The sequence below is a fragment of the Pleurodeles waltl genome, chromosome 4_1 (genome assembly GCF_031143425.1).
Source record: "Pleurodeles waltl isolate 20211129_DDA chromosome 4_1, aPleWal1.hap1.20221129, whole genome shotgun sequence".
NCBI lineage: Eukaryota > Metazoa > Chordata > Amphibia > Caudata > Salamandridae > Pleurodeles > Pleurodeles waltl.
Window position 1 is genome coordinate 356589004 of NC_090442.1, and position 12387 is coordinate 356601390.

Below are 12387 nucleotides of genomic sequence, written 5' to 3' on the forward strand. Positions count from 1 at the left end.
ACGTCTCCAATAGACCAGGCCCTTTCAACCAACGGTCTGCCACCATAGATCTTCTGAACACAATAATTTTAGATCTCCCCCCTAAATATCGCATTATTATTGCAGGCGTCTTAACGCACCAATTGAACTCAACTCTGCTTTTATTGAGGCTACACAGACTGAGGATGAAGCATGGAATATTCCTCCTTTTTTAACCCACCCATTTTTATCTTCTGTCTGTAGCAGGGTTTTGAAGATAACAGATCTCATGATAATTCATGGCCTTCGTCTCGGCCATGGCCGCTTTCCAGCTGACACCCCTGCTAGCCCAACCTTCTTTAGGGGATCATATAGTAGTATCCTGAACTATATTCTCCTAGATTTAAGGGTATGGCATTATATAATAGATATGAAAGTGGGCCATCCGTACACCAGTGACCATGCGCCTCTTCAAATTGTATATGACAGAGTCTTTTTATCAGGAGCTGTGTCTTTCCCTGCTCCGGAATTTCCTGCCGTCTTGAAGCGATTTAGCAATAGGCGCACAGTGAGATGGGATTCTTTCCAGAGGTCTAAAAAGTTACGAGACAAACTCCGTGTATTAGTCTCTAGACACCAGCTCTTTGACGACCACCACCTACTAATTCAGTTGGAAGTCATGTCCTTCCATTCAGACCTCTTTGTCGTGCTCAAGGAGCTGTTTTTTAAATCTGCTAGGAATCCAAGTAACTCTTTTCTTCAATCTAGCAGCAAGTGGTTTGACCAGAGGTGCAGAGAGGCCAAAAGTACCCTGATCAAAGTGTTAAGATCCAAAGTTAGGGAAGACAGAGCTAAGGCAAGAAGAAATTATGTCTCTATAAGCAAGATGTGTAAACTCAATCATGAAGAGAGACTATGGGTTGAACTGGCAGAGGCTGCAAGGGCCCATGATTCTAAATGCTTTTGGTTTCTGGTTGCCCGCAGTGACCGAAACCAAACACTCAAGCCAGAGTGTCACATAGCCCCTGACATCTGGCTCTCTCACTTTAAGGAGCTGTATGGTTCAAAATCTGACCTTAATGCCATTAGTTTTGGAGAGACGTCCTCACACCATTTAGCAGCGATTCCTCTGCCTCCCCTCACATTAAAAGAAACTGAGTTGGCAATCATCGCTCAAAAAACAGGGAAGGCTCCTGGTCCTGATGGAATCCCCTCAGATTTGTATAAAACAGACTTGAATAATTGGACCTTGTATGTAAATAGGATCTCAAATGTTGTTTTGACTAACAGGTCCTATCCTGATTCTTGGAAGGAGGCAATCATTGTGCCAATATTCAAGAAAGGGGAGAGAGGTCCACCAGGGAACTATAGACCCATTAGGCTATTAGATAACTTACAAAAAATATTTTGTTATCAGCTATTAAGTAGGCTGAAGAAATGGTTAGCGAACAATCAGGCACTAAGCCACCTCCAGGCAGGGTTCAGAGACAAGGTCAGCACTATTGACCAGGTTTTCCGTTTTACCACTATAAAGTGGAAGACTGTAGATGTGGACTCAGGCCATCTTTTTGTGGCATTTGTAGACCTGAAATACGCTTCTGACCTTGTCCCATGCCACAAACTGTGGGAAGTTATGAGTAAATCAGGGGTTCCCTGCTCTGGAAGGTGAACTGACTGCAGAGTTTCCCACAGACCGTGGCGTAAGACAGGGCTGCGTACTTGCACCTACATTGTTTCTCTTATTTATTAACGCATGTATTCCCTACCTTTTGGATTGCTCTAGCGATGCCCCAAAAATGGGAGGGCAGAAGATTCCATGTCTTATATTCGCTGACGACACTCTGCTAATATCCCAAACAGCTATAGGCCTCTCAAACCTGCTTGCGAGGTTCATGGATTTCTGCAAAGATCACGGTCTGGAAATCAATTCATCAAAAACTAAATATATGGTGTTTGGAGACAAAAAGCATAAGATGAGAAGACCCGTTTGTTTGGAGGGTGTCACATTGGAAGAGGGGCCACTTTTGATTATCTATGCCTCAAACTTGAAGATTCACACAAATGGCAAGCCCACCTTCAGAAATCAACAATGTGTCTGAAACAAAGGGCGGCTGGTATTGTGAGAATTGCAGCTAGATCCCCCAGATTTGCTTTGAATCCTGCTCTTGAAATATACAAATCTCAAGCTGGGGGGGGGTTTATATGGGGTTGAGTTATGGAGCCATTGCAATCTGGAGGATTTCGTAAAGGTGTAAAACTTATTTTTAAAGATGTTGCTAAGAGTTCCTCCAAGTACCCCTTCCTTGCCCATTCGAATGGACCTAAATCTTCTCCCAATTAACCAGATTGCCGCCCTTAGGCCTCTGTTGTTTTGGATCCGCTTATGGTCATTCAACGCTCTTATTCCATTCAGATGTGGGCTGACCAATCTGGTGGGCTCTAACTTTACTACTAGAATTAAGTGGTGTGCCTATGTTGAACGGTCTTTATCTCATCTTGGTTTGGGGTCTTATTGGAAGGATCCTTCCTCTATTCCCATTCCTATTTGAAGGACGCATTTTGGTTTAATGTCCAAACTGTGCAATTGGCCGAAGTTCCGCCCTTTTCTATGACTGACAGTTTTCTCCAAATCAAATGCCATTACTAGTTCGAGTTCTACATGGATGTAGTACTCTCTCCATTCGCGTGTGCCCTTTATACCAGATTTAGAATTGGGTCTCTTCCTCTGCGCACCCTAACTTATAAATGGTCCAACACAAACAGCAGGTCCAAGCTATGTCCCATGGGCTGTGAGAATGAAGAAACTGCTACCCATTTTCTTTTTCAATGTCCTGCATGCCGTAAACAGAGGGCACTCTGGATTATCCCTTTATGCAAACAACTGGGCTTTAGGAACTGTTTACCTGCTTTGAGAGCACTAAAGTCTGACTCATCTGCACAAATTGTGTGCCCTTTGGCAAACTTCTTTGAATCTATTTGGCACTTTAGACTCAGGATTTTAAAGAACAAAACTCAGTAGTAGACACTAGAAGTAAGCACAGCAGAGTATAGCTGTAATATATAAGTGCATGGTCACCAGCTTATTTTATTTATTATCTAGCTGAGGTTGCATGTTTTTTTCATAATTTATGTTCATGGGAATGTTTTTAGCTACTGTTTCATCCTGTCTTAAACTTCCTTGATTTTAGAGTTCGATTCTAATTTTACTTATTTTTATTCCTATTTTACTTCCTGGATTGTTTTGTACTGTACTTTTATGGTATGTTTTTACCGAAATAAAGTGATGATGATGATGATGTAAGTTAGCTTAAGTATAGTATTTGTACTGAAAAGTTACCCTTCCTGTACAAAACAATGCTAGACATCACGCACACACCCTTAAACTATTGTGCAAGGGTGTGTACATGGGTCAAGGCAAGGTTGTAGAGCATTGGCACAAGAGAAAGAAACAGGCCCATATTTTAATAGACATGGTGCTGTTCTGCTCTCTCCCTTTCATGCAATTCAGAGCAGAAACTTTGGTTCCTGTGTTGCATTGCCTGAAATGTTAGCAAATCTATCCCAAGGTGTAGTGAAAAGTAGGTGTGGGTGAGCCATTGAACGCATGAGCCAGGCTCGATTCAGATGCCCAACTGTGGCTCAGTTCAAGATCCTCTGGGGCCCTCGGGCCAGAAAATAGCCCCACTTTCATGCAGCTTCTGTCAGCGATCCACACTCTAACCTCTTTTTATAAGAATTAAAAAGAAAGGATTACCCTTTGAATTAAAAAAGGAGTGAAAGATCCCCATCGAGCGGTTGAAATGCACAATGTAAAAGCAGAAAGAATGGTATTAATTCAGGCCTCTCACTTGGCCAAATTGATACTAGGCAAATATTTTAGTATACAAAATCTCCTTTTTCCTCATTATCAAACATGAGAGAACCTTATAATACATGAGCTTAGAATGTGCACTGTACAAAAACCTTTTGTGTTTGATTTAACAGATTAAAACTTTAATGTTGCTCCATCTACAACAAGAATCTAGGCCACTTTTAGGGTACATATGACAACTGACTCTCCTCTTGGTTAGCCAACGGCATAGTTTTCAGGGCAAGGGCAGAAATATTTCTAAGTTTACGTTTAAGAACTATCACTTTTATGAAATGCCTCATAATGCAGTCTTATGCTCTGACGCTTCAGTGTGTTAAAGAAACACTGTTTTTGAAATTTGAAGAGACTTCAGCATATTTTTACATGTTATCTGTTGCATGATTTACATACCAAACATTTTCAAGGTTCAGCTCATGAACGCGTTCTTAGCGTCAAGCTAGAGAGTTGATTCTACTCTGTCTCAGCTCTCCCTAACAATGTGTTGGCAAACCCACCTTTGGTGAAAATGAGTAGCGGTGAGCTAGATAATGTCAGCACCAATGGGCAGGTGGATGATAGTGAGGTCTCCTTCTATTTTCTGCGTGTACATGATGTGTTAAATGTTCTAGCTTGAGAGAATGTCCAGAATGTGAGGGAAAGTGAGGACAAACCATATCTCAGTAATGAAAAGTCCATTAATGAGTGCTGAAGCTGCAGCGATACTGCATGTTAGACAGGTGAATGAGTGCTGACACCTATAAGTTGAAGTATTCTGGTTGCTAGGGGTTTCTGTGTGGTAATGGATGTTGATGATATTTTGAAGTAAAAGTGATGCCCACCTCATTGCAGAATATTTTCCACCTGAATGCAAAAAATATCTCATCGCTCCTTTTTTAGGTTTCACCTGCACAGCGCTTGCACTGTGCTTGTGATGAAATCTTTGTATTTAATATAAATCTCAAAATCTTAAAAGTGGCTTTCATTTCTAAATGTAGTTTTTGCACACTATGTGACTATTAGGTGCACCTAATTGGGCAAAATCTACTAGCTTTTCAACATGTTGCTAATGTACTTGCAATGTGGTTTCCTTTTATTTGAATGGCACGTGTGCTTCTGACGGAGCCATCCCAGTATGCATAGGGGAAGCCAGAGCAAACAAGTACGTCATGACATGCTACTGCCCACAGCAGATTTCTTTTTTTATTATCATGGATATCTTATTTTTCCAATTACATATTTAGAGTTAAGTGGCAGATATCAAAATGATTGTAAATTCAAGTTTCAATCTACATTAAAATCTGTTATTACAACTTTCGAAACCCCCTTGCAGAAACATGTAAAACGAAGCACCTTTGACATAGCCCCACTTGTCCATGATTTCAGACATTTAGTTTCTGAAAATTAGAAGTGAGCATATGAAAACAAATTTGATATAGAAACTGGCAACGTACACAGTGTGCATTTCTTGAACACGCAGCTCAGCACACAGGACATGTATGGAACTACACGTGCAGCCCATAATCTTGTTTATTCATTTCCTATGCAAACAATGGTGTGAACAGATAAGGCATTAGAAGCAGATATGTAATAAACCAATTTAGACCCAGGTCTGAACGCGAGATTCATTAACAAGCATTCGATTTCTTGAGGATTATTAAAAATTAAGGAAGGAGACAACACCGTTAAGAACACTCAGGGGCTCATTATGACTTCGGCGGACGGCAGAGGCTGCCTGCCAAAGTCCTGCATCAGGGTGACCAGCTATGCAGCCGTCCCTCCGCGGACCCTATTACGAGTTTCCAGGTGGCCCGGCGGGCGGGAAACACACCACAACATTGACGCTGGCTCATAATCGAGCCGGAGGCAATGTTACGGTGTGTCGGGTGCAACAGCACCTGTTGCGTTTTTCACTGCCCATAATTCGGGCAGTGAAAAGCATGAAGGGCTGTCTATGCCAAGTGCATGAGCAGTGCAGGGGCCCCCATGGGGCCCTCGATGCCCCCTTTCGTCAACCTTTGCATAGTGGTCCGACCGCCATGCAAAGACTGGCTGAAAGGGGACTTGTAATCCAGAGGGCAGAGCTGCTTGCAGTGCTGCCCTGGTGGATTACGACCACCAGGCTGTCGACTGACGGCACCCTGGCGGTGCTGGCAGTCGGACCGCAGTGGGCCCGCCATGGTCGCAATGTGGTGGTTGGACTGCCACTATGGCAGCGGTCCGACCGCCACCGCGAGTATGGCGGTCTCAAAACCACCACACTCATAATGAGGGCCTCAGAATCCATCAAGAAGTGCCATTCTAATATAATTATGAGTGTAACTGCTATACAACACCTCTTGTAACAATAAAAACATGTTAGCCTTGTCATTGCCAGCTATCTTGTTTGGGTATGGTGCTTGGACAAAACCTTTGATTGACAGACAGTAGACAGTAATCTGGCGCTTCACAGCAATTCCTGGCATAATCACCCCAACCTGCCTCAAGAGCCAGAACAAACGACTGGAAGGGGGGCGGAAAAGCCTGGTGGCTATCCCAGGCCTACCACGGGTGCTTTTTCTGTTACTTTTAGAGCAGAAGATGATTTTCAAACAGCACGACTCTCCTAACAGGCTCACCTCTTGGGACTTGGCATTTTTCAACAGACTATGGGAGTCATTCTAACCCTGGCGGTCAGAGGCCGCCAGGGCTAAAATGACGGAAGCACCGCCAACAGGCTGGCGGTGCTTCCCTGCCCATTCTGACCACCGCGGTCAGAAAACCGGGTCCGGCGGTTTCCCGCCGGATTTACCCCGGCTGGGCGAATCCGCCATGGTGGCGCTGCAAGCAGCGCCGCCATGGGGATTCCGACCCCCTTATCGCCAGCCTGTTTCTGGCGGTTTACACCGCCAGGAAGAGGCTGGCGGTAACGGGTGTCTAGGGGCCCCTGGGGGCCCATGCACTGCCCATGCCACTGGCATGGGCAGTGCAGGGGCCCCCTAACAGGGCCCCAGCCTGCTTTTCACTGTCTGCCAAGCAGACAGTGAAAAGCGCGACGAGTGCAACTGCACCCGTCGCACACCTGCAACACCGCCAGCTCCATTCGGAGCCGGCTTCAGTGTTGCAGGCCCCCTTCCCGCTGGGCCGGCGGGCGCTAACAATGTTAGCGCCCGCCGGCCCAGCGGGAAGGTCGGAATGGCACCAGCGGTCTTTTGACCACGGTGCGTCCAACTGGCGGTTCCCGCCAGGCGGGCGGCAACTGCCGCCCGCCGGGGTCAGAATGACCCCCTATGTGTGCTTTTACTGTTGCGCTGCGGCAGGGACACTGCACTGTTGAATGAGCCATGGAGTCTATCGGCAGATGGACTTATTTATTTATTTATTTATTTTTGTTTACAGCTGCAGCAGGAGGCAAGCGCTCCTACCCTGTCCTGGGCCCTCTATTCAGCAGGAATCAAACTAATGTATTTGTGAAAAACAGCACTCTGATCTGCTCATTCGATCGGCAACAGGGAAATGCAGTAATTGAGGATGAGTGCATATTTTTTGTTTGCATGGTTGCTTTTACCAGGATCTGCAGCAGGACTGGAATGGAGTGGAAAGAGCAAAATGTAAATATGCTTTCTTTCTCAAATGGGGAAAAGCCACCTTTTTCCTCTGGCCGCTGGCCACGTATAATTTTACCTTTCATGCCACTTTTTGGGGGGTGTTTCAGCTCTGGTGAAATTCTTTACAACTGTATCCAAAGTACAGCTCCAAATGTGTTCTGCATTGTATTTCTATTTCTATAGTGCTTAATGCCCCTGAAAAGGCACTGAAATAGGATTAGTGGGTATCTTGATTTAATGTTCTTTAATCAATCACTCAATCAATCAATATATTTATAGAGCGCACTACATACCCGTTAGGGTTTCAAGGCGCTGGGAGGGGGGGGTTAGCTGCTACTGGTCGAAGAGCCAGGTCTTGAGGAGTCTTCTGAAGGCGAGTAGGTCCTGGGTCCGTCGCAGGTTGGTTGGGAGAGTGTTCCATGTCGTGGCGGCGAGGTAGGAGAAGGATCTGCCGCCGGATGTCTTTCTGTGGATGTAGGGGACGGTGGCGAGTGCGAGGTCTGCAGAGCGGAGCTGTCGGGTGGGGGTGTAGAAGCTGAGTCTGTTGTTGAGGTAACCAGGTCCGATGTTATGGAGTGCTTTGTGTGCGTGGGTGAGGAGCTTGAATGTGATCCTCTTGTCAATGGGGAGCCAGTGGAGGTCTCTCAGGTGGGGTGTGATGTGGTTGGTTGCGGTGGGGCACGTTGAGAATCAGTCGGGCGGAGGCGTTTTGGATGCGTTGGAGGCGCCGCAGGTGTTTTGTCGGGATGCCTGTGTAGAGTGTGTTGCCGTAGTCTAGCCTGCTGCTGACGAGGGCCTGTGTCACTGTTTTTCTTGTGTCTGTTGGGATCCACTTGTAGATCCTGCGGAGCATGCGGAGAGTGTTGTAGCAGGAGGAGGAGACTGCGTTGACCTCTTTTGACATGGAGAGGGAGGAGTCGAGGATGAAGCCCAGATTGCGTGTGTGGTCAGTTGGTGTTGGTGGGGTTCCTAGAGAAGTTGGCCACCAGGAGTCGTCCCAGGCGGAGGGGTTGGGTCCAAGGATGAGGACCTCCGTCTTGTCGGAGTTTAGTTTCAGGCGGCTGTTTCTCATCCATTCGGCAATGGCCTGCATTCCCTCGTGGAGGTTGGGCTTGGCGGTGTGCGGGTCCTTGGTGAGGGAGAGGATGAGCTGGGTGTCGTCGGCGTAGGAGATGATGTTGAGGTTGTATTGGCGGGCTACTTGAGCGAGGGGTGCCATGTAGATGTTGAATAATGTTGGGCTGAGGGATGAGCCCTAGGGTACACCGCAGATTATTTTGGTGGCTTTGGAGTGGAAGGGAGGGAGGCGGACTCTCTGGGTTCTGTCGGAGAGGAAGGATGTAGTCCATTCGAGGTCTTTCTCTTGTATTCCGCCTTCGAAGAGGCGGGTTCTCAGAGTGTGATGGCATACAGTGTCGAAGGCGGCTGATAGGTCCAGGAGGATGAGGGCTGATGTTTCGCCGTTGTCCATTTGGCGTCTGATGTCTTCTGTGGCGGCGAGGAGCGCGGTCTCGGTGCTGTGATTTTGTCGGAAGCCAGACTGGGAGGGGTCCAGGATGTCGTTGTTTTCGAGGTGGCGAGTCAGTTGTGCGTTGACAATTTTCTCGATGACCTTCGCAGGGAACGGGAGTAGGGAGATGGGTCGGAAGTTCTTGAGGTCCTAGGGGTCTGCTTTGGGCTTCTGAAGGAGGGCGTTGATTTCGGCGTGTTTCCAGCTTTCCGGGAATGTTGCTGTTTCAAAGGAGATGTTGATGACCTTCCGTAGTTGGGGAGCGATGGCTGCGTCTGCTTTGTTGTACACGTGGTGAGGGCATGGGTCTGACGGTGATCCGGAGTGGATGGAGTTCATGAATTTGCGTGTCTCAGTGTCGCTGACATTGGCCCAGGAGGTTAGGCGCTCAGAGCGGGTGGTGTTAGCGGGGTGGTGTTTGGCGTGCTGGGGGCGGCTGTGGTGTTGAAGCTGTCGTGGATGTCGGTGATCTTTTGGTGGAAGAAGGTGGCCAGAGAGTCGCAGAGCTCTTGCGAGGGTGGAATGTCATTGACGTTGGCGCTGGGGTTGGAGAGTTCTTTCACGATGCTGAAGAGCTCTTTGCTGTTGTGTGCGTTGTTATCTAGGCGGTCTTTGAAGGAGGATCTTTTGGCTAGTCTGATTAGTTGGTGGTGTCTGCGGGTGGCATCTTTGTGGGCCGTGAGGCTGTCAGGTGTGTGTTCGGTGAGCCATTTATTCTTAAGTTTCCGGCAGATGCGCTTGGAGGTCTGGAGCTCTTCGGTGAGCCAGGTGGCTTTCTTGGTGGCTTGGTTGTTGGTGGTCTTCTTGAGTGGTGCGAGGGAGTTGGCGCAGTCGTTGATCCACTGTCTGAGGTTGTGGGCGGCGGTGTCTGGGTCGGTGGGGTCGTTAGGCGGGTTCTGGGCAAGGGCGCGGGTCAGCTGGTCTTGGGTGACTTTGCTCCAGTGGCGGCGGGGTGGCTGTAGGGTACGGTGGTGCTTGACCTGTTTCTGGAAGGTGAAGTGGATGCAGTGGTGGTCGGTCCAGTGGAGTTTGGTGGTGTGGTTGAAGGTGATGTGGGTGCTTGTGGAGAAGATGGGGTCAAGCGTGTGGCCGGCTGCGTGGGTAGGTGTGGTAACGAGTTGTCTGAGGCCGAGGTTGGCGATCAGGGTGGTGGAGTTGACGTCGTTGTTGTTCTCGAGGTGGAAGTTAAGGTCCCCGAGGAGGATGTAGTCTGTAGAGGCGAGTGCGTGGGCGCTGGCGAGGTCAGAGATGGAGTCGCTGAAAGGTGCCCGTGGTCCGGGGGGTCTGTAGAAGAGCGTTCCTCTGAGGATGGTGTTGGGGTCGGTGTGTATTTGGAAGTGCAGATGTTCGGCGGTCTTGAGGGTGTTGTCCGTGTGGGTGTGGACCTTGAGGGTGGCCTTGTGGGCAATGGCTATTCCTCCTACGATTCCGTTTGTGCAATCCCTGCGGGTGATCTTGTAGCCCTCCGGGATGGCTATGGCGATGTCGGGCGCCGAGGAGTCGTTCCACCAGGTTTCGGTAAGGAAGGCCACGTCCGGGGCTGAGGTGTCGAGCAGCTCCCAGAGCTCGATGGCGTGCTTGCGTGCAGAGCGGGTGTTAAGGAGTATGCAGTGGAGGTGGTTGGTTCTGGTCTTTGGAGGTTTGGTGGTTCTGTCGCAGGTGAATCTGCAGTTGTGGCAGGAGAAGGGTCCGTGGGTATTTCTTGGTGAGGACTGGAAGCATGCTATGGAGCGGCCAGGGTTGAGGGCGTTGAGGTCGCTGGCAGTGTAGTGGCGTCTGGAGGTGCGGGGTTCCGTGGACCAGGGGGGGTGGCGCTGGGCGCGGTCCAGGCTCCGACGGGTGCAGACGGGCTTTCCTCTGGCGTGCCTACGGCGTGCCAGCGGCGCGGTCGCACAGCGACCGCCATTAAGAAGGGGAAGAGGGAGGGAGGAGCAGCTGGGAGGCGTGGGCGAATGGGGGCTTGAGGGGGGCGGGGCCGCAGGGACGCAGCGGCGGGAAAAGGAGACGGCTCAGGGGAGCTGAGGCGCTGGGGGGAGGGCATGGGGTCACACGGGGTGGCGACAGGAAAAACAAACAGCTAAGACAAGGCAAAACACGGAATACAAACGGCTAAGACAAGGCAACTCAGGCAACTCAGGACAAGGTAAACACACACAGCGATTACAAGAAGGCACTTACCACTAGACACCAGGGATGGCCAGCAGGGAGCAGCAAGGGTGGGGAGGGGAGGACACGGGGACAGCTGGGTGTCGCTGTACGCGTGGGGAGTGATCCAGTGGCCACAGAGGTCAAAGGTCACTCTCCGCAGTGCGCAGCGACCGCCATTAAGAAGGGGAGGAGGGAGGGAGGAGCAGCTGGGAGGCGGGAGGTGTGGGTGAATGAGGGCTCGCGGGGGCGGGGCCGCAGGGACGCAGCGGCGGGAAAAGGAGACGGCTCGGGGAGCCGAGGCGCAGGGGGGGGCAGGGGGTCACACGGGGCGGCTAAAGGAAAAACAAACAGCTAAGACAAGGCAAAACACGGAATAACAAACAGCTAAGACAAAGCAAAACACGGAATACAAACGGCTAAGACAAGGCAACTCAGGCAACTCAGGACAAGGTAAACACACACATTGATTACAAGAAGGCACTTACCACTAGACACCAGTGATGGCCAGCAGGGACCAGCGAGGGCGGGGAGGGGAGGACACGGGGACAGCTGGGTGTCGCTGTACGCGTGGGGAGTGATCCAGTGGGCACAGAGGTGGAGAAGAAAAAGAAAAGAAGTCTGTGGGTGCAGTGATTGATAAGAGTAGGAGTTTTGATGCAAAAGTGACTTCAATCCATGGTGTATGTTTATATTTCGTGGAAACACTGTCTATGAGCTGGGAGTTTGGCCCAAAATACATAAAGTCAATACGTTGTTGCTTGCTACTTTCAGTTATCATTTGTTGATTGACTTAATTTGCGAGCATTCTAGACATTTGATTTAAGCCATGTCCTTATTTACATAGGCCATGTCCCTTGTAAAGGACTCTTGGTAACGCCTCTTTGGGTACACCCCTTTTAGAGACCCCCCACTTTTTAAGTCCACTTAAAGCCCTGTGTGATACACAATCAGCCCGCAGCCCTACATGAACACAAACAGCTGCAACCCTTTTTGCTCTGCAATTGTTCTCTTATGGGTTTTGCAAAAATGTATTGTTGGCGGGGAGCATGTGCTGATCCTTCGCCAATACTTAACAAGTGTTGGCAAAGCTAATAGATTTTGCCTATGCTACATCTATTGGCTTTGTTTATAAACATGTTGAACAGCAGTTGACCAACATGGCCTAAAGTCAACAACAAAAAATTGAAAGTGTGCTATGACGTAGTCAGCTTTGATCATAGTAGAGCTTTGGGTTTTTTCCACTTTAAACCTTGTTGCTCAGCCGTTCAACTGCTGTGCAACATGTAAAAAAAACATTGAAAAATGCAATAGATTTCGTAAAGGCGAAACCTATAAGC